The sequence below is a fragment of the Ailuropoda melanoleuca genome, chromosome 11 (assembly GCF_002007445.2).
Source record: "Ailuropoda melanoleuca isolate Jingjing chromosome 11, ASM200744v2, whole genome shotgun sequence".
NCBI lineage: Eukaryota > Metazoa > Chordata > Mammalia > Carnivora > Ursidae > Ailuropoda > Ailuropoda melanoleuca.
This window is the reverse complement of record NC_048228.1, coordinates 16,165,139-16,188,191: the sequence shown is the minus strand read 5'-3', so window position 1 is coordinate 16,188,191 and position 23,053 is coordinate 16,165,139. Positions and strand designations below refer to the sequence as shown.

Genomic DNA, 23,053 nt, shown 5'->3' with positions numbered 1-23,053 from the left:
TTAAGAAAATCTCACTGATACTATAGAGAAAGGCTTATGCAAGCTCTTTAAGAAATACCAAGTCTCGGGACACCTGGGTGGCTCATTTGGTTAAGCATCTGCCTTCGGCTCAGGTCATGATCCCAGAGTTCTGGGATCGAGTCCCTCACTGGGCTCCTTTCTTGGTGGGGAGCCGGCTTCTCACTCTGCCTGCCACTCCCCCTGCCTGCCACTCCCCCTGCTTGTGGGCTTGCTCTCTATCTCTTTGTCTCTCTCTCTGTGTCACAAATAAATAAATAAAATATTTTTTTAAAAAAAGAAATACCAAGTCTCAGCATTTCATGTTTTTCCTCAGTTTTTCTTCCTCTACTGCAGGAGCCCAGTTAATAGTTGATAGCAGCTTAGTGTTCATGTGACTGAAAATTAACTCACAAATAAATGTATGTGGTGATTTCAGATGTAATAGGAACTATGCAGAAAACAAAACAGGTTATAAGATAAAGCATGACAAGTGTGCCCAAGAAGGAGTGCTGCACTGGTGACGGTGACCAAAGCAAAACTCTGCTGTAACCCTGGAGCTGGGACCAGTAAGATTAGCAGAGCCTACAATCTGGATATCCAGGCTAAGAGACGCTCCAATGGAATGAGCTTTGTATCATCCAGGGAGAGAAGGAAGACCAGTGTGACTAGAGCATAGTGCATGCAGGGGTGCCTGGCTTGAGATTCTGTGGGAGAGGGTCGGCCCTGGAGAGGAGTTTGGATTTTATTCTGATTTCAGGAGGCCTGTAGTGACATGGCCTTATTTGGTTTTAAAATGACCACCACACCGGCTGATATAAAGAGAATGGACTTTGGAAATGTGGAACGTGCTACTCATGTGCCTCAGGAACTTTAAAATGGTGGAATGTAGGAGGACAATGACAGTGAAGAGGGAGAGAAGTAATCAGGTGTGAGGTATATGGTGAAGGTAGTGCTGAAAGGACACGCTTACTAATTGCATGTTGGGAATAACTGAAGTGGCACAAGGGTAGAAGTCAGGGATAAGTGCCAGGGATTTGGCCTTCCTCTCACGTGGCTAGAAGTGAATTCCTGTGGCAGGGGAGACTAGCAGAAGGGAGGTGTGTAGTGCAGTGATTGTGAAAATGTGGATGCTGGAGACAGAAAAGGGTGCTTCCATCTTTGTCACTTACCAGCCATTGGCAAGTTTTTAAAATTCTCTGTGTCTTAATTTCCCTACTAATAAAGTGAAAATTATAATACCTGTCTCATTACTTGTTCTAGAAGGTGATATGAAGGAGATTATGCATTAAAATTGTTTATAACAGTGCTTGGCATATGGTAGGTTTTATCACTGAAAGATCAAAAGAGAAAAAATAGTATGTAAGGTTTGAATATCTTTTGGACATCTGAGTAACAGGACCCAATGTTGGGTAACAGCTGTGAAGATGCAGAAAAGTGATCCAGTTAGAGATGGATGCTGGAGGTAGATCTGAAGAGATTGGTGAGTGTCATGGTTGATTGGATGCACTCTGGAAGAAGATGAGTTTGCGAACCATTTCCCCACTTTCTAGCTATGGGTGTGTTGCAGCCTGAGTGCCTCAGCTTCCTCAGTTTGAAATGAGTAGCCCGACGGAAACTATCTCATAGTTTTGTCCTAAGGATTCAACATCTAATTTAAGGTGTGTGCCAGTTAGTAAGGGAGAATGATCACAAGTCTTATTTGGACAAGGCAAGTTTGATAAGACTTTTCAACATACAAGTGAAGATGTGTTGAATAAACAAGTGTAGAGTTCTGAAAGACTCAAAACTCAAGATATAAATCGGGCATTCCTCAGCATAGTGATGGTATGTAAAGCTCCAGGACTAGAGGAAATCTCATGGGTTTACTCCAAGGATTAAAAGCTAATACGTGTTACCTCCTAATTATTGTTAGAGGGAAAACGAACAAGTGAAGAAGAAAAGAGGACAAGGTTGGGAGCATTTCACAATTAAAGTCACAGCTCAGGTATACTCCGGGTAGAAGTAGCAGGGAGTCAAATAATTCCATGCCTCGCTAACTTTTAGGGAAAGTCTTACTCCTAAATTAACTGATGAAACAGTCTCATTTGAAGTTCTAGATCACAAGCTACCCTCCATTTAACATTTCACTTAATGCTTTCAAATTGGATTGTAGGCTTCTGATGGATCACGTAATGTGGTGTATTTCTTTTGGTTTGTCACTGCCCCTAACATACTGTAATGCAAATAGAAAGTGCTCATTTTAATGCCCTGTTTAACCGGTCATTCAGTGTGGTGACTAAAACATTTTTTCCTTAGTACCACATGGTAGACTAGCTGCAGGGGCCCTGAATCATTTTATTCTAAGGAAGACATTTAAGTGGATAGTTCACTATTGCCACACCCCAGCTCCCCACCCCCAATGATTTATGTTGGAAAACTAATCGGAACTGATGCTTGGGGCTCAAAACACACCTTAATTTATACAGGTAGAGTCCAGGAATTGTCTTTCTCCTACTATAAAAGCCTATATGGAAAGTAAAAAGATAATATGTTTTGGACCTGAGCAAGACAATGCAGAAATTTCAGATACACACCAGAGCAAGACCTTGCCAATTTCTTAATCTTCTGAACCATAGTTATCTCATATATAAAATGGAAATAATACCTACCTCATAATGTTTGAAGTGGCTGAACAAGGGTGTGTCCTCAAATAATTATCTAATTATCTATCCTACAAAATATGCTTAATCATAGGAAATGTTCTGAGCGTTCAAAATTCCCATTTTACTGTGCACACCAACTACAAATATACTCTTTATCAATTCATTGTATGCTTAAAAAACTGAACCTATTTTGGAAAGGATGTATATAGCCTAAGTAGTAAGTGTATGTGTGTATATAAATTCATGGCTATAAAATTGCAGTTGTGGAAATGTGCTTTTTACTTTTACAGACATCAGTTACTTTTCTTATCATTTCTAAATGATTCTTCACATGTAATAGGAGGGACTTCTTACAGTTGTAGTAGTTTTGATTATTTTTGTTTGCTTTTGTCTATTTTTTTATTATTTTCTATTTTATTATTTATTATTTTATTATTTTTTAAAGATTTTATTATTTTTCAGAGAAAGGGAGAGAGAGACAGAAAGCACAAGCAGGGAAGGCAGCAGGCAGAGGGAGAAGCAGGCTCCCTGCCAAGCAAGGAGCCCAGTGTGGGACTGGATCCCAGGACCCTGGGATCATGCCCTGAGCCGAAGGCAGATGCTTAACTGACTGAGCCACCCAGGCGTCTGCTTGTTTGTTTTAAAACAAACTGAGGGGGGCGTGTGGGTGGCTCAGTCGTTAAGCGTCTGCCTTTGGCTCAGGGCGTGATCCCAGGGTCCTGGGATCGAGCCCTGCATCAGGCTCCTCTGCTGGGAGCCTGCTTCTTCCCCTCCCACTCCCCCTGCCTGTATTCCCTCTCTCGCTGGCTGTCTCTCTCTCTGTCAAATGAATAAAATCTTAAAAAAAAAAAATAAAAAAAAAATAAAACAAACTGAGGGCTTCAGAGGGGAGGGGGGTGGGGGAATGGGATAGACTGGTGATGGGTAGTAAGGAGGGCATGTATTGCATGGTGCACTGGGTATAATATGCAACTAATGAATCATCGAACTTTACATCAAAAACCAGGGATGTACTGTATGGTGACTAACATAATATAATAAAAAAACATTAAAAAAATTAAAAAAAAAATAAAACAGATTTAGCAGCATTCACAGTTAAGGACTGTCATGGTCTCATTATTTCCTGGCCCCTAGAGGAGAGCTGTGGTAATTAAGTACATTTAGTGGGGAAAATTAATGCTTCTTTGCCTGTGTTCTCCTTGAGCAGCTATTTCTTTACTTACTCATGCTTGTTACAATTTATTCGCCATGAAGTATACATCCAGTAAATGAAACCTTCCTTCTTCTCTGCACCCTGCCTCCCCACACTGAATTTACCAGGTAGAAAATTTGCATAAAGTTACAAACCAGTCAGCTTCTTGAGAAAAAAAGTTGTTACTGAACAATTTCTTGTAGTGCTAAACCTCAGAAAAATTCAACAGCTTTTGTAGATCCAGTGCTGATTTTCATTTCAAGCCAGGAGCTAAATATATAAATCATGTTTAACACAGTGTACCTGTCTTTAGAAAGCTGTTTATAGTCATATTTTATATATTAGTTTTCCCAGTTGAGAGCTGTTTTGCCCTCCTGTTCTTTCTACAAGCAAACAACACACACACGCACACCCACACCCACACCCACACCCACACACACACACACTTCCCTATTACAAATATGGTGCATTTATAACATTTTATTGCATGATTAGTTTCTCCACCTGCATCCTCATACCACTGCTTCATTGGTTCTTTAAATAAACTGGATTCTTTGCTATTCATGGCTCTTTTACAAGTTTTCATTTTGTCACTAAAGTTTTTTTCTTTTAATATATTGTGTAACAAATTAATGCTGTTATCAATACATGTGTTTTGAAATTTGCATTCTATATATATAGAATCTTTACATCACTTATTTCTATTCTAAAGAGATAACTACTAAATTCGTTGGGTTTTTTGTTTGTTTTTAATGAATCAGTTTTTTTAGGCATGCCCAATCTACTTAACCTCTGTGTGCCTTGATTTTTTCATCTATGAAATGCATTGTATGAGTGAATTGAAAGAGATAATTTGTGTATAGTACTTAGCCCAGGGCTTCATTTACCTTTTATAACTGGTTGTGTCAGTTATCTCATGAGAAAATGAGATTGTTGTCCTGTCTCTTTCAATCTTGAGGGGATTTGAAATGGCTATTGTGAATAGAAATGATTCTATACCATTTTACCAGCCCAGGCAATTTTCACCTGTTATCGCTTGACACACGACATTTGGGAGTTCTGAGTTGGCATGCAAATTTTCTGATTGCTCTTGAGATTGCCATGTTGGAGAGGCCATGAATAGGCTATCTAGTCCACAGCCTTAGGTGAACCTAGGATTATAGCCATTTCCATCAAGACTTCAGACATGTGAATGTCTGAATGTTCCAGATTAGCCCATCTACCAGCAGAATACCACAGAGACCTTTGTTGATATTCCATCCAACAGAACAATTTCCTAGCCAACCTGAATTCCTGACCCGCAAAATCTTGAGATTTAAGAAAATGGTTATTGCCATATGAGCCAGTAAGTTTGGGGCAGCAATAAACAATTGGAACACTGATAAATGGAAATAAAATGTCTTTTGTATCCTGTGATATTATTCAAATCACTTATTAATTTCTAATATTTATTTGTATATGTCCCTTACATATAAATTCCATATATAAGTATATATATTCATATATATGTATATATGTTCATATATATGTATATATATCTGTACATTCTTAATGTACATATGATTTTTAAAATATATAATCATTTGCTTGAGAATAATTACTTTTATTCCTAAGTTTCAGTGTTAATTCATTCATTGTCATACCTTCTTCCAGTGACTAGGGCCTTTAGTACATTGTTGAATAAAAGTGATGACAACTCAAGAGCAGAAGTCTTCTTTCCTTCACGGGTAAAGCTATTAAGAATACTTCATTCAATATGATGTTTGCTTTGGGTTTTTTGTAGACACTTCTATCAGATTAAGAAAGCTCCTGATCATTTCTATTTTCCTGAGAGTTGTTATTTATTTATTTATTTTTTAGCAAGAATGGTTCTTGAAACTATTCTCTAAAAGTATTTGATATTATTTTTCTCCTCTCTCTAATATGAAAGCTCCAAGAGGTTGTACATGTTACGTAAGTTTATTACTACAACTTTAACAACTAGAACAGTCACTGTTGAATAAATCTTACTGAATACATAAATAAATAACGGAAAAGATATTTGAATGTGTGAAAGTTAAACCTACAAAAAAATAATCAATTAAATTTGAAGATGTGAAAAATTATGGAGGGAAAGCTATTGTAAATATTAGGATGGGTAAAATCTCTTCTGTTTTGAAGACAGTTAATATTTTCAAACATTAGAAGTCTGAGGATGACATAATTTCATAATTGAGTTGATCAACATATATTATTTTCCCCCCGTTTTGTTGAAATATAATTGACACACAATATGTATGTACAGCTTAATGACTTGATATGTGTGTAGCGTATATATTCATATATATGTGTGTATATGATAACTTATCAGGAAAGCATACCGTAGGGTAATGTGTAATTGTCAGAAATACAGAGGCACTAATACATAGTTGATAAGGAATGAGCTCCAACAGCTTGAAAAAGAAAAACAAAACAAGGTACGGTATAGTAATTAGAACTTAGTGTAATTTATATATAAAAAGAATGTTTACCTGATTCAAGATTCTTCAACCTATTTTATAGCCTAGGAAACTGAGTCATGGGCTGATGATATAACTTGTCCATGGTCACATAACTGGGTAAGTCTGTTTATCTGAAGGTATTCATAATAAATTAGTGAGACTATGCATCTCTGGAGAAGGAAATTGGGAAGTGGAAGGTGAAGGACAGGAATGAAAGAGACTTCTTATTTTATTGTTTCTTATACTTTTGAATTTGTATTGTATACATGTATTCTCTATACATGTGTATCACATTATCTATTCTGTTAAATAAGCACAAAAGTAATTTTTGAAACTGCTGCTATATTTACATAGATTTATTGTGGCAATTTTCTACAATTGCACATCCTTTTAAATTTTTTCAGTTCTAATATTATCAAGTTATTCTATTTGTATTTTTTGAGACTCCTGAAGGGTTTTATAAGCATAATGATTAATAAAGTGCTGTTTGTATAGTAATAACATTGTTAAAACTTCCATGTGCATATGAAAAATGCAAATATGTTTTTAGAAAAAGTAAGATCACATTTGTTTCCATAAAATTTAGTGGAATGTGGGCCTTGATTCTAGTGCAGTTGATATTACATTTTAATGAAAGTTTGTGTTCTCAGTTTGAGATTTTTGAAGGTTGTAATTATAATTTTAAGAGGTCCTAAAGACCTTATTCATGTAAGTACCTTAATTGAAGTGAAAAAAATAATATCCAGAAGCATCATGCAAAGTTATGTTATGATTCAGTGTGTCCTTTACCTCCTAATAATGAGAATAACAGTGAATATACAATCCATAGAATGAGTGATTTTTTTTAAGAATACCTCATGTGACATTTTGATAGGAGTAAAAATTTGTTTGCTATGCTTGAGTATGCTTTCCCAACAGAAATGTTACTTTGCTTATAAAAATGTTTTCCTCAAAAGTAGTTAAATTTGGAAACATTTTTACCTCCTTCTGCCTACACATATGGTTACCTTGCTCAGAAGAGATAAATACCTGCTGTACTCCAAAATTATGAACATATTTTGAAAAGTACCGAAAAGTTCTTGCGTGCATTGATAAGGAGAGGAATTACTTGTAAATAAATTATAATCAATTATGTAAGGTTTTATGTTACTTTGGATGTTATTGGTATTCAAGAAAAATATTGTTCTGATACTAGTTAAAATGATAAGGAAGACTTTATTCAGGGCTATTGTGATAGGTGTCAAGACTATCACAATAGAGGAGAGAGAGATCAGGCTCAACTCTGAACATAGTAAACACAGTTGGGGTTTATAGCCTAAGAGCAGAGTGGGTGGGGGGTTGGAATTTGATGGACAGAAATATGAAGGTTGGAGGAGAAGATATCAAGGGTAGGGGGATTCTTGCTAAACCAAAGTAACAGGCTCCATGCTGAAGGCAGATCTGGGTGATCGGAGATGGAGAGAGAGGATTAAGGAGTTTGATCAGATATCAAGGGTGGTAAGATATCAAGGGAAAGGGGAATCTCATTTAACTGACTTAGTAGCATTCTTGCTACAACTGACTGAGGCCAAAGGATGAGGTCTAGATGGAAAAAGCTTGAGAGGAACCCACTTGAAGTGTGGTCATTGAGCGTCTTTGTCACCAGTCAGAATATGGCAGATGCAGCTACAAATCAATAGAATACGAGGCATATGCAGAGCACCCAGACTCCCATTAGCACGGAGGGCTGTCTGGCCTGCCAGACGTGATGAGCATTAACACTGACTTCCTGTGTCTTTTTGGAGCGTGTTGAGCTGCTTTTGGTATGCCACATGCTGCCCATGAGGGGACACCTGACCTTGAAGAAAATAGGAGAGAGATCTGCAAGAAGAGATCGCTAGACATGCCAGCCAAGGGTAAGCAGTGACCAAGGCAATGAGAGAGACCAGTCAATTCCTATACAGGTAGCGCACATCACCTGCCCCATCGCTTCCCTCTTGCTCACAGTTGCTATTGTAGCTTATCGAAGCAAATAAATAAGTGAAAGATCTTTAAGCCAAATCGTGTTGGTATGCAGTTTCTCTTGATATTATCTGGTCATCTTCTCCACCTTGGTCCTTGTTTTGACTTTGAAGCATAGTTATTCAGAATGAAAGAGACATGACCCCTTGATGATCTTTCTTAAAATTCCTTGGTTTAAGATTGTTTTGCCATCTTTGCAGATATTCATGGGGTAAGAGCTTTTAGTTTGTGCATAATAGTTCTTTAATGGCCCTAATAAAATTATAACCAGAGCACTACTGAAGTCACAGTATAGGGAACACCATGACATTAAAGGGTAGAGGAGTGTCCACAGCACTTTAACCCTGGCCTAATCACAAGATGTTTCTCTTGGATGCCTTGGCATTCTTTGTATGTGTGGAGTGGGGGAGGAGGCAATGGATGATTTACTAAACACGTAGGGATTCCTGGAGTGCTTGAGGAATGACCCGAAGATGTGTTCTGGACACTTGGACCTTGTTGGATCTGTGCGGTAGTGGGAAAGAGGGGAAATTATGGGAAGAACCATATCACAAACTTTTGACTACCTAAATGTATTCAGGAAACATCATATAACAACTGAAGTTTTCTGTTCAATTCTAAGTCTTAAAAAATGAAGCCCTCTTCATTTCTTGTTCTCTTATCGTAAACTTCAGTCTTTCTTTTTCCTTCTTGTCTTCCAAGATACCCTCTTTTCTGTCTTTCCCTGGGAGATTCCCAGATTTCACATGATAATGTTGTTGAACTGCATAGGAGAACAGGGAACACTGAGGCATGCTGCAACCAAGGCTAGGAACGTCTTGCCTTACCAGTTGTCTGTATAAGATATGTGGCTGCCTCAGTACCACAGCCAGCATAGTCTAAGAAGAGAAAAAGAATATTGCAGTGAGAATTGCTAATAAGTTGTAATAGTGACTCTGAAATCTTTAAAACTGGGAAATTGCCAACTTTGAAAGTAAAAGAAATGCTTTCCTTTTCCTACTGAAAATGTCATCCATTTAACCAGCTTAGAGTGGAGGGAGAAAGATAGTTCTTTCAAACATTTGTATTGGGCTTTATTTTTTGAGTTTTGAGGGGGCTACGTTTTAATTTTTTTCTATTGAGTTATGAAAGGTTCGTGTTTTGTGAGAAACTGAAGACTTCAGAGGGGAGGGGGTGGGGGAAGGGGATAGACTGGTGATGGGTAGTAAGGAGGGCACGTATTGCATGGTGCACTGGGTGTTATACGCAACTAATGAAGCATCAAACTTTACATCAGAATCAGGGGATGTACTGTATGGTGATTAACATAATATAATAAAATAAATTAATAAAAAAAAAAAGAAATGTAAAGACAAAATGATGAAAAATAATGCTTGCCCTTTGTTAAGCACTCACCGTGTTCCAGGTGCTGTTCTAAGTGATTTCCTTGCACTGTCTCATTGAATTCTAGGAGGCAGAAGCAATGTCTAGAAACTTTGTGTTTGGATAACTAGCTTAAAGATGCTCAAGGTTATACTGTTGAAGAATAGCCTTAACTCGTATTTCATTTTGAGCCTAATAGCCTATTATCTTTTTTCGGAAACTGATTTTTTAAAAAAGTTTTTGTTACTGTTTGGAAGGCGATCTGTGGCTACCGAAGAAGATGAACTACAAGAGGTTAGTACCCTTTTGTTCATGTGTTTGTCTGTCTGAGGCTAGGAGTGCCTGGGGCATTCACTTGGGTGCCTCTGACTTGAGGTGAGCTCCCTTGGGTATTTCTCCCTTTCAGAGCCATTCCTGTGGCTAGACTGGCCCTTGTGGTTCTTATGATTAGAAGATGAACCTCAGCAACAACCAGCAAGGCACTTTGAGAAAGCAAGGTTTGTCACTCACAAGTCCTAGAGGGCATGCCTGGCACATCAGGGGCCCCATAGAGAAGTTGCTTGTAGAGAGAGAGGGAAGAGAGGGATGGAGGAGGGAACCTGAGTTCTGTTTTTACTGGGGTGAAGCGTGGGCTGCCTAGGGTTTCGTGAGTTTACTCTCTACTGGGGAAAACATAAGAGCAAGAATTAGGGTACAGGAAGGGAAAAGCAGATCACTAAGTGGTCGGTTATCTAGGTCACCCAGGGCTTTTTTATAAGGAGAACTTCATGGGTGGAGTGGCCTGGTTTCTTATCTAGTTTAGTTGTTTCACTAGTTAGCTGTGTCATGTAGCTGGCAATGTGTTTATTCCAGATGGATGTCTTTGAAGTGGATGTGTGAGTGATGTTAGACACCCTTACCTATAGTTTCTTTTAGATGTATGAGTTCTCCTGAGTCACTAAGTTCCAATAACACTCACAAATTCCAAATTGAGGCAGATAATTAATTGCAAATTTAAGTAAAATTATAATTAATTTTAAAAAACATATTTCCAAACTGCATGTCATATAAAGCCCACAGGTTTAGAGTTGTTCAAACTAGATTTGAATTCAGATACTTCCCCATAAACTCTGTTGACCTGCAGCAGATTACCTCTGCTTTCTGAGTTTCATTGGTCTCATCTGTAAAATAGGGCTAAAAGTGAATTCCATCTGGGGTTATTTATGAGAATCGAATGAGATAATCTTATAAAGCATTTAGCAAGATATCTGATACTGGTAAGTTCATAATCAGGGGTAGTTTTTATATAAGTGTAGGGAATTCTATGGATTAAATACTAGAGAGTTCAAAATCATAAAAATAGTTACATACTATTAGTAAGTGATAATTTACAATAACACAAAGAACATAAGAATGTAATCTTTTAGAAATTCAGGTGAGAGCACTTAAATTGAGGAATTTAAGTTCTAGCCTTTCTTTCTGTACTTCTGACAAACAAGGGCAAAATGGGAAACTGAAGGGACCACAAGTGACCAAGGTAATTCATCCATGAACAACTGAATTCCAGCTGCTCTTTTTAATTTATGGATGGAATAATAAACAACAAACATTCATAGATAATATAATCAATTCTAATATAAATAAAAATATCCCTAACTTGAGATTTAAGGAAATCAAATTAGGCAGAGCCATGGAGAATGAAGGAGGGCATACATCATTTGTTTAACTCCTACATGATTCAAATGAATGGATATTTTGCCTCTAATTTAACTGTGATATTTAGGATAGGGCAACAGGTGCCTGGGTGGTTTTTTTCCCCTAAAAACAAACACTCATAATCTGTTTCTCTGCCTTAATAAATGAAGTTTGGTCTGAAGACAACTAGAAAAATAAGTGAAGGAGAGATGGAGGAAAGATGCAGGAAAAGATGGGAGTTGTGTTGACAGAACCTAGAACATTAGGGTGGGTGACTGTTCACCAATCTCAGCTCTCATTATTCACTCATATTGCAGGGAGGGGCAGAATCACAAAGAAGTGGTTAGACAGACTGGTTACTGCTGGAACTCCAGCTTGAGATTGCTGCCAGTTCTTAGTTTGGGAAGGAGAAAGAGCAGGAAGTAACTCAAGTAGGGATACTCAATTATGAGGAAAATAAACACCACCCTCATGTCACCATGTCTCTAAACCACCAACTACATCTATAAAACACATATTTACTAGGACCTCTTCCTTTACCTTGCAAAGGTTGCAAAGCCCAAAGCCTTGCATGGATTGAGTTTTGCAAAGATATTGCAGACCTTCTTTTGCATCTTCCTTTTCCTTGGTATTCCACCCTGGGTGGCTTCCCTGAGCTGTAAAATAAACACTCCGAAGTTCCAGGAATATGAGAATGGGTTACTCATTCATCATGGCACTGGAGTTATCATGATGGTTTGGTCAGTCAGTGAACCCATTGTCTCCTCTGTCACATAACACTCAGATGATATCCTCTCAATCCAATGGTGTGCGGTGTAGAGACAAAAACCTAGGGAGGGGCCACTGAGTGGCTGAGTCCATTAAGCTAAGGTCATAATCTCAGGGTGGTGAGATCGAGCCCACATCCTGCATAGAGCCCTGCACTGAGTGTAGAGTCTGCTTAAAATTCTCTCTCCCTCTTCACTGCCCCACCCCCCTGCAACTCGTGCATGTTCTCTCTCTCTAAGAAAAAAAACAGGGAGATTTGGAACATGAGGAAAACAGTGGTGGAACCCTCATGGCATTAGGAACACCTCAGTTCCTTTATGAATAAGTGTAATTTTTAAACAATAAGTATTATTCTTTGCTAGAAAAAGAGTGGCAGAGCTACATTGAGTTGAAGTTTTCCTAATTCCAATAGCTGTGTTTCCACTACACTGCAGTATCAAATGACGTACATTATGGTACATCATATGGTCTATGACAAAGAGGAAAAACAAGGGAGAAAACACATTAGATTTGAAGATGTTCATTATACATATATGTTTATATACATAGATATTCATATACATAGATGTTCATACATGTACATAGATGTTTATATGTTTATCTTAATTTTTTTTTTGTTTTATTGAGATACAAGTGACATATGACATGTGATGCTTACTTAAGTGTGATGGCATTCTGCTGAAACTGCTGGACCTGGCCTGTTTGGGCAGCTGACCCTCATGGCCCCTTACTCAGAATTATAAGAAACATAGTTAGAATTTATAAATTTATAAAGTCTGTTTTTTTTCTTGTAGGAACAGAAAACTGTTACTTTATGGGTAACATCAAGAGCCCTAGCTTCACTTTATCCTCAAGTATAGAGATACAGTTTCTTTTTTTGTTTGTTTGTTTTTGTTTTCTTTGTNTGTTTTCTTTGTTTTTTTTTTTATCTTTTTTTTTTAATTTTATTATATTATGTTAATCACCATACAGTACATCCCCTGATTCTGATGTAAAGTTTGATGCTTCATTAGTTGCGTATAACACCCAGTGCACCATGCAATACGTGCCCTCCTTACTACCCACCACCAGTCCATCCCCTTCCCCCACCCCCTCCCCTCTGAAGTCCCCAGTTTGTTTCCCATAGTCCATAGTCTCTCATGTTTCATTCCCCCCTCTGATTACCCCCCTTTTCTTTATCCCTTTCTTCCCCTACCGATCCTCCTAGTTCTTATGTTCCATAGATGAGAGAAATCATATGATAATTGTCTTTCTCTGCTTGACTTATTTCACTTAGCATTATCTCCTCCAGTGCCGTCCATGTTGCAGCAAATGTTGAGAATTCGTTCTTTCTGATAGCTGAGTAATATTCCATTGTATATATGGACCACAGCTTCTTAATCCAGTCATCTGTTGAAGGGCATCTCGGCTCCTTCCATGATTTGGCTATTGTGGACAATGCAGCTATGAACATTGGGGTGCATATGGCCCTTCTCTTTACTACGTCTGTATCTTTGGGGTAAACACCCAGTAGTGCAATGGCTGGGTCATAGGGTAGTTCAATTTTTAACTTTTTAAGGGACCTCCACACTGTTTTCCAGAGTGGCTGTACCAACTTGCATTCCCACCAACAATGTAGGAGGGATCCCCTTTCTCCACATCCTCTCCAACAATTGTTGTTTCTTGCCTTGTCTATCTTTGCCATTCTAACTGGCGTAAGGTGGTATCTCAGTGTGGTTTTGATTTGAATTTCCCTGATGGCTAATGATTTTGAACATTTTTTCATGTGTCTGTTAGCCATTTGTATGTCTTCATTGGAAAAGTGTCTGTTCATATCTTCTGCCCATTTTATGATTTGTTTATTTGTTTCTCGTGTATTGAGTTTGAGAAGTTCTTTGTAGATCTTGGATACCAGTCCTTTATCTGTGGTGTCCTTTGCAAATATATTCTCCCATTCCGTGGGCTGTCTCTTAGTTTTTTTGACTGTTTCCTTGGCTGTGCAGAAGCTCTTTATCCTGATAAAGTCCCATAAGTTCATTTTATCTTTTATTTCTCTTGCCTTTGGAGATGTGTCGTGAAAAAGGTTGCTCTGGCCGATGTCATAGAAGTTGTTGCCTATGTTCTCCTCTAGAATTTTGATGGATTCCTGTCTCACATTGAGGTCTTTCATCCATTTGGAGTTTATTTTTGTGTATGGTGTGAGAGAGTGGTCAAGTTTCATTCTTTTGCATGTAGCTGTCCAATTTTCCCAGCACCATTTATTGAAGAGACTGTCTTTTTTCCACCGGATGTTTTTTCCTGCTTTATCAAAGATTAGTTGCCCAAAGAGCCGAGGGTCCATTTCTGGGTTCTCTATTCTGTTCCATTGGTCGATGTGTCTGTTTTTGTGCCAGTACCATGCTGTCTTTGTGATCACAGCTTTGTAGTACAGCTCGAAATCCGGCATTGTGATGCCCCCAGCTTTGTTTTTCCTTTTCAACAGTTCCTTGGAGATTCGGGGCCTTTTCTGGTTCCATACAAATTTAAGGACTATTTGTTCCAGTTCTTTGAAAAATGTCCTCGGTATTTTGATCGGGATAGCATTGAAAGTGTAGATTGCTCTGGGTAGTATGGACATTTTAACTATGTTAATTCTTCCAATCCATGAGCATGGAATATTTTTCCATCTTTTTATGTCTTCCTCAATATCTTTCAAAAGTGATCTATAGTTTCTAGCATATAGGTCCTTTACGTCTCTGGTTAAGTTAATTCCAAGGTAACGCATGGTTTTTGGTGTTATTGTAAATGGGATGGATTCCCTAATTTCTCTTTCTTCAGTCTCGTTATTCGTGTATAGAAATGCAACTGATTTCTGGGCATTGATTTTGTATCCTGCCACCTTACTGAATTGTTCTATAACTTCTAATAGTTTGGGAGTGGATTCCTTTGGGTTTTCCATATAGAGTATCATGTCATCTGCAAAGAGAGACAGTTTGACTTCTTCTTTGCCGATTTGGATACCTTTGATCCCTTTTTGTCTTCTGATTGCTGTTGCAAGGACTTCTAGTACTATGTTGAATAATAGTGGCGAGAGTGGGCATCCTTGTCGTGTTCCTGATCTTAAGGGAAAGGCTTCCAGCTTTTCCCCATTGAGAATAATGCTTGCAGTAGGCTTTTCATAGATGGCTTTTATGAGATTGAGAAATGTACCCTCTATTCCTACACTCTGAAGGGTTTTAATCAGGAAAGGATGCTGTATTTTGTCAAATGCTTTTTCTGCATCAATTGAGAGGATCATATGGTTCTTGAGTCTTTTCTTGTTGATATGATGTATCACATTGATTGATTTGCGAGTGTTGAACCATGCTTGCATCCCAGGTATGAATCCCACTTGGTCATGATGGATAATCCTTTTAATGTACTGTTGGATTCTATTAGCAAGGATCTTGTTGAGGATTTTGGCATCCATATTCATTAGAGAAATCGGTCTGTAATTCTCCTTTTTGAGGGGGTCTTTGCCTGGTTTGGGGATCAAGGTAATATTAGCCTCATAGAATGAGTTTGGTAGCTTTCCTTCTGTTTCTATTTTTTGAAATAGCTTTAGGAGAATAGGTATTATTTCTTCTTTGAATGTTTGGTAGAATTCCCCAGGAAAACCGTCTGGGCCTGGAGTTTTATTATTTGGAAGGTTGTTTATCACTGACTCAATTTCTTCATAGTTAATTGGCCTATTTAAGAAATCTATTTCTTCCTGTTTCAGTCTTGGTAGTTTATAGGTTTCCAGGAAGGCCTCCATCTCTTCCAGATTGTTTAGTTTTTTGGCATATAGCTGTTGATAAAAGTTTCTAATAATCCTTGCAATTTCAATGGTGCTGGTCGTGACCTCTCCCTTTTCAGTCATAATTTTAATAATCTCAGTCCTTTCTCTTTGTTTTTGGACAAGTTTTGCCAGTGGTCTATCAATTTTATGGATTCTCTCAAAGAACCAGCTTCTAGTCCTGTTGATCTGCTCTACTGTGGTTCTGGTCTCTAATTCATTGATTTCTGCTCTAATCTTGGTCAACTCCTTCCTTGTCAGTGGGTTAGGCCTGTCCCTCTGTTGCTGTTCCAGTTTCTTGAGGTGAGAATATAGAAACTGCATTTTAGATTTTTCTATTCTTTTGAGTGAGGCTTGGATGGCTATGTATTTCCCCCTTAGGACTGCCTTTGCAGTATCCCATAGGTTTTGGACCGTTGTGTATTCATTCTCGTTGGTCTCCATAAATTGTTTAATTTGTTTTTTGATTTCCTGGTTTATCGAGTCATTCTTGAGCAGGATGGTTCTTAGCCTCCAAGTGTTTGAGTTTCTTCCAGGTTTTTCCTTGTGGTTGAGTTCCAATTTCAGAGCGTTGTGGTCTGAGAATATGCAGGGGATAATTTCAATCTTTTGGTATTGGCTGAGACCTGTTTTGTGTCCCAGAGCATGATCTATTCTTGAGAATGTTCCATGGGCATTTGAATAGAATGAGTATTCTTTGGTTCTGGGGTGTAGTGTTCTATATATATCTATGAGGTCCAACTCGTCGAGTATGGCATTCAAAGCCTTTGATTCTTTGCTTAGTTTTTGCCAGGGTGTTCTGTCTATTTCTGATAGTGGGGTGTTGAGGTCCCCTACTATTACTGTGTTCTTATCTATATGTCTCTTTATTTTGGTTAAGAGTTGGCTTGTGTATCTTGCTGCTCCCCTGTTGGGGGCATATATATTAATAATTGTCATATCCACTTGTTGAATACTTCCTTTAAGAATAATATAGTGCCCTTCTGTATCTCTCTCTATGGCCTCTAGTTTAAAATCCAGTCTATCTGATATGAGAATTGCTACTCCAGCTTTCTTTTGAGGTCCATTTGCGTGGAAGATGGTACTCCATCCCCTTACTCTAAGTCTGAATGCATCTTTGGGTTCAAAATGAGTCTCTTGTAGACAGCAAATGGATGGGTCATGTCTTTTTATCCAATCTGCAACCCTGTGGCGTTTTATGGGAGAGTTTAAGCCATTTAGATTGATAGAGATTATTGACAGATATGATTTTAATGATGCCATTTCTCTTTAAAGTCTTTGTATCGGTTGTGACTTGCTGCTCTGTATCACTCTTGGGGCCTTTTTACCTTTATAGAGCCCCCCTTAATATCTCCTGTAGGGCTGGTTTCGTGGTTACGAAATTGGTTAATGATTGGCGATTTTGGAACGTCTTTATTTCTCCATCAATTCTGAATGACAGCTTTGCTGGATAAAGGATCCTTGGCTGCATGTTTTTCTCTGAAAGAGCTTTAAAAATGCCCCCCCAAGCCTTTCTCTCATTCCAGGTCTCTGTAGACAGGTCTGACGTAATCCTGATACCTTTGCCTTGGTACGTGAGAAATTTCTTTGCCCTGGCCGCTTTCAATACTGTATCCTTGGATCTAATATTTGCGAATTGCACTATGACATGCCGTGGCGTAGGTTTGTCCTGGTTGAGCTTGGATGGGGTCCTCTCTGCCTCTTGGACACGAATGCTTGTTTCCCTTGCTAGATTAGGGAAGTTTTCAGCTACAATTTGTTCAAATATCTCTTCTAGACCTCTGTTTTTCTCCACCCCTTCAGGGATGCCGATGATTCTGACATTGGATCGTTTCATAGAGTCAGTAATCTCCCGTAATCTACATTCGTGGGCGTGGATTTTTTTAAGACCAGCTTCTATTTTCGTTTTTTCTTCTACTAACCCATCCTCCAATTCGCTAACGCGTTCCTCTGCCTCGGTGACCCTGGCCGTCAGAGCCTCTAGTTTTGACTGTATTTGGCCCATAGAATTTTTAATTTCTGTCAGATTCGCTCTCATTTCTGCCCTTAGGGATTCTATATTCTCAGCAACGCTTTCTCTGATGCTTTTTTCAAGTTTACTCATCATCTTGACCATTGTTGCTCTGAATTCCATTTCTGATAATTGGGATACATCCATATGTATTAATTCTGTGGCCGAGGCCAATTCTGTGGCAGAGGCCACAGACTCATTATCTTTTCTTTGCTGGGGGGGACTTCTCCTTCTCGTCATTCTGATGAAGAGAGATTGCAGGGTTGTCCAGAGCCCAAGTGTTGACTGGGACCCAGGCCGTGCGCCCTTGTTTTATAGAGATCTTAGGGATGTGGGCTTCTTCCTTAAAGAGTTTATTTATTTATTTGAGAGAGAGAGAGACAGTCAGCAAGAAAGGGAACCCAAGCAGAGGAGTGGGAGAGGAAGAAGCAGGTTCCCGGTGGAGAAGCCCGATGAGGGACTCCTTTCCGGAACGTTGTAAACACACCCTAATCCGAAGACAGGTGCTTGGTGACTGCGCCACTCAGGCGCTCCGGGTTGTGGGCTTCTTGATTTTTCAGCCTGCCTTCTGGGGGAGGGGCCTGCCTGCCGGTACTCAGAAAACCCTGTTTGGGTAGAGTCTCTGTGTCCCTTGCGAGGGGGGATGGGGATGGGCACCCTGTGAGCCGGTATTTCCGGGCTTTTGTTCTCTGGCGGCTTTCCCTGGCGGTTTGCTATGCCTCTTCTGAGAGAGCAGCAGCGGCTGAAATTCAGCCTCTGTCTCAGAACAGAGGGATCGCGGATCGTTCTCCACTGATGTTCTGGCCACTTTAACTCTGTTTCTGTTGGTGCTGCTCAACCCTGCAGCATCCCGGGCTGTGCGCCCCACACCCGGCGTCCCAGCCCTCACTTCCAGGGCCGGCACGTCTCTGTCCTTTGTGTTTCCAACCCCGCCCGCCGCCAGCCGCCCCGCGCGGGCTCCCGGAGCTCCCCGTCTCAGTCTGGTGTCTCACGGGTGCTGACCGCGAGTCCGCCTGCTCCCCCGTGCAGGTGGCCCTCCAGCCGCCAGCCGCCCCGCGGACGCTCCCGGAGCTCCCGGTCTCAGCCTCGATCCAGTGAGCACACCGGAGCTCCGGAGCTCCGTGAGATGCTTGGTGGTGCACGCTCCCGGCTCACGGACTCAGTCTGCCGTTTCCAGAGTGCGGGTCCGCGGTCCGCCCGCTCCCCGGTGCAGGTGGCCCGCCAGCCGCCCTGCGCGCGCGCTCCTGGAGCTCGCGTTCTAAGTCTGTTGTCTCGCGGGTGCCGTCCGCGAGTCCGCCTGCTCCCCCGTGCAGGTGGCCCGCCAACCGCCAGCCGTCCCGCGTGCGCTCCCGGAGCTCCCTTCTCAGCCTGCTGTCTCAAGCGTGCGGGTCCGCGGTCTGTCCGCTCCCCCTTGCAGGTGGCTACCGCTTCCCGGCGCCCTGACACGGCGGCTCCCTCCCCCTTCTGTTTAGCTTCCGATATCTGTGCGCGGTTTCACGGCTCCCCGCTTCGTACCTCGATACTCAGCGCTGGAGATGTTCATTTGTAGAGATCCAGATGTATCTTCCTGCGTCTCAGGCTGATTCCGTGGATATTCCTGCTGGTCTGGTACCTATCCAGCTCAACTCAGGGGACCGGCTGAAAAAGGGGTCCCCTACTCCTCCGCCATCTTAACCTCCTCCCCCTCTTTGTTTTTTTAATAATAATTTTTTATTATGTTATGTTAGTCACCGTACAGTACATCCTTAATTTTTGATGTAATGTTCCATGATTCATTGTTTGCGTATAACACCCAGTGCACCATGCAATACGTGCCCTCCTTACCACCCATCACCAGCCTATCCCATTCCCCCACCCGCCTCCCCTCTGAAGCCCTCAGTTTGTTTCCCAGAGTCCACGGTCTCTCATGGTTCATTCTCCTTCCGTTTACCCCCCTTCATTCTTCCCTTCCTTCTCCTACCGATCTTCCTGCTATTTCTTATGTTCTATAAATGAGTGAAACCATATGATAATTGTCTTTCAAGAGATAGAGTTTCAAGTGTACCTTTGCCAAACATTGCCAAATCCTCGGAGGCCAAGAACAACTTTTTAAAAAATAATAAGTGTAATCTATAAATATCAGTTCTCCAAATTGTTGACTTGGGCATCATTGACAGAAATTGCAATGTGGAGCATTAAAATTCCTACCTACGCCCAGAAAGCTTTCATACTCCCCCTTCTGAAGTCTCTGATTGGTTCTATGGGCTCTGGCAGCAATCTGAGGCGCAGAGAAAATGATTTTGTGCTTATTTTTTTTAATATTTTATTTATTCATTTGAGAGAGAGAGACAGAGAGAGCACAAGCAGGGGGAGAAACAGAGGGAGAGGGCGAAGCAGACTCCCTGCTGAGCTGAGAGCTGAACACGGGGCTCGATCCCAGGACCTGGAGATCATGACCTGAGCCGAAGGCAGATACTTAACCATCTGAGCCACCCAGGTGCCCCTGATTTTGTGTTTAATTCTTAAATCCGTGAAAGAAAAATAATTTCTTTGAGAATAATTTCTTTCCTTGAGAGAAGAAAGTATGTAAATAAATATAGTAGAAGTCAAAATGAAAAGTGAGGGAGGAATTAATGCTATTGATTTGAGTTTTTTAGCTACTAATGGTGTATTGTATAAAGGCTGATAGGATGAAATAAATATTCATTGCTGTGTTCCCACAGTGGAAGGGGGCTGCAAAACAGTAGGCTTTCAGTGTGCTGTTTACCTGTCAAATGAATTAATAATGAATGAATAAAGGAATAAAGAGCCCTTTTGATATTTAGAAAAATGATTATTTCAAAACACATACTGGAAAGAGCTTAATGTTGAGCTATAACAATTTGAAAAAAATCTAGCTCTTTTGTGACTTTAAATGAGGGAGAATATCACTAGGAAAACAAAATAACATTAGATTTAAACATCGATCAGTATCATCTGTAAACTGTACTCAGTTGAAAAAAATGTGCTTACATTTTGGCAAATAATTTGAGTTTTTTAAAATTATAAAATAACTTTGCAAATATCAAGTGCTAAACTTTAACAACAACACTATTACATTATTAGAAATAAAACAATGTTTTTCAAAATATAAACTCTCACTAAAGGCCCCACTCTTGGTCATCATTCTTTTAAATGCTGTAATGTCCTTTCTTGCTTTTTTCCATGTTTGGCAGAACATAGTAATATGCAGTAGCTGGAATGTCTATTCTCAGTTTGCAATTTTTTAGATACTGAGCATATTTAATTTTAATAAAAAAAGATTTTAGTATCAAAATGTGATGTGAAATACATTGCTGACATAAGGAATGTATGATAGTATTTTAATTAGTTTGCTTGCCTGCTAGAGATTTTTAGGTAAATGAATCCTATCATTTTCAATTAAGTAAAGCTCTTTTCATAAAAGCATGCTAGATTTACTTGAAATTAATGACCAAACTATTCAGGATACAATGAAAATTGGGCATGCTCTTCCCTCAACAATTTTTCTTAGAGGTTACAAGTTAAAATAACAGCTAAAAGACAATATCATGTGAAACTCTTTAATAGCTTGTAGATGTTCTGTAATATTTCCAAGTAAGAGTTAAATGAGTGTCCCATGAAATATATTATTGTATATATTATGTATTATTGTAGCCAAATAAATAAATAGCCAAATAAATAAATAAAACATATAGGTCAAATAAATAAAAAATATAATTAACCTAGTGATTTCAAAATTTTACAATTGTGTAAAAGTGTTATGTACATTGGATTCAACCATTAAGCAAAGAGAAAATATTGTTCAGTTTGTGGCCGTACCAAGACCTCAGTCACTCAGTTCTTTCTACCTTACCCAGTCTTCTGCTTGCATTTTGTGACCCAATCTAAAGCCCTTTGCCATCCCCATGTGTCCATGCCATTCTTCATCTCTGTACCAGTCCCAAGAGGAGGACAATCAGTATTAACTAGAGAGACAAACAGAGGTCTCATCTTTTTCTGAGGTACTTGGTGCAAGCAGCTGAGGCCACTTGGCTGCATATCTGGTCTCTGCCATCTCAGGCTCTTGAGGCAGGCTGTGCTAAAGGAGCCTTAATTCCCTAAACAGAAGGCCCCAGATGAGGTCAGCCTTGCTTTGTGACCCGTTTGGACTTTATGGTCTACATCTAGTATTTAAGTTTCAATCTTGTTCCCTTTTTCCTGAATTGTGTAGGCACCCATCAGAGGTTCAGTCACCAGGTCTCTGAAGTGTTCTTTATGTCTTCCCTGACTTTGTCCTATGCCATACTACAGTCCTGCCTGGTGTCCTGCTACCTGCTGATAGAATTACATACTATTTCCTCTCTCAATCTTAAAATACTTTCATATTTCTGAGTATCAGCCATGCAAAAAATCAGAGAAATTTAGTTTAAGATCAGTCTATGTAAGATCTATATTTAAACATTTTAAATGAGACAGATTTTATCCATTTTATAAGCAAATAAGATTTATTCCACTTAAAATCTTTCAGAGACCTTTCACAATTTAATACATAATTTAATTTGGGTTTTGATAGTATAATGCCTTCAACTTATATATAAATTATTTAAATGTCATGCCATATTAAAATAATTTTTAAATAAATTTTAATCTGCCACCATTTGTACATCCCCTAACATCTATTTCAGTACCAGTGCCATAGTTTTAACGAATCTTATAGTTATTGGATTTCTAAAGAATTTGTGCTATAGGATTTTTGACATTTTATTTCAATAATTCGGTTAATATATCTTGTCTTCTCAAGTAACAGTGTTATTGCATTTATGTAATAAAAATAACAATTTCATTAATCAAAGTTCTATTACCTTGATAGTTTATAAAGCCATTTTTCTGTTTTGTTCTAGATGAAGGTCAGTCTCTTGTATATAATGACGTGTATCTGGCCACCTGGCCAGGCAGTCACTACCATTTCTTACCTCTCCCCAGTCACAGCAGCTGTTTTAGGGCTTTTCAGTTCCCACATTCTCCTATAAAATGAACTATGTGTATAATAATCAGAATTTCACTTCAGGAAACACCCTTAGGAAACACATTGCCTTAAAATAAATATGATTTCATGAATTGATTTTTCCCCTATATACTGTTTGCACGCACACACACACACATACACAC

The 23,053-nt window shown here is 39.4% G+C and overlaps 1 long non-coding RNA gene across 1 annotated transcript in view; it reads left to right on the top strand.

Moving 5' to 3' along the window:
* Positions 1 to 5,493: 5,493 nt before the first annotated feature.
* Positions 5,494 to 23,053, top strand: part of LOC109489507 — a 41,484-nt gene continuing 23,924 nt past the window's right edge. Inside the window, exons 1-3 of the long non-coding RNA XR_004628727.1 lie at positions 5,494 to 5,561; positions 6,376 to 6,431; positions 8,099 to 8,209. This is a non-coding gene — a long non-coding RNA (uncharacterized LOC109489507). The remainder of the gene's footprint in view (positions 5,562 to 6,375; positions 6,432 to 8,098; positions 8,210 to 23,053) is intronic.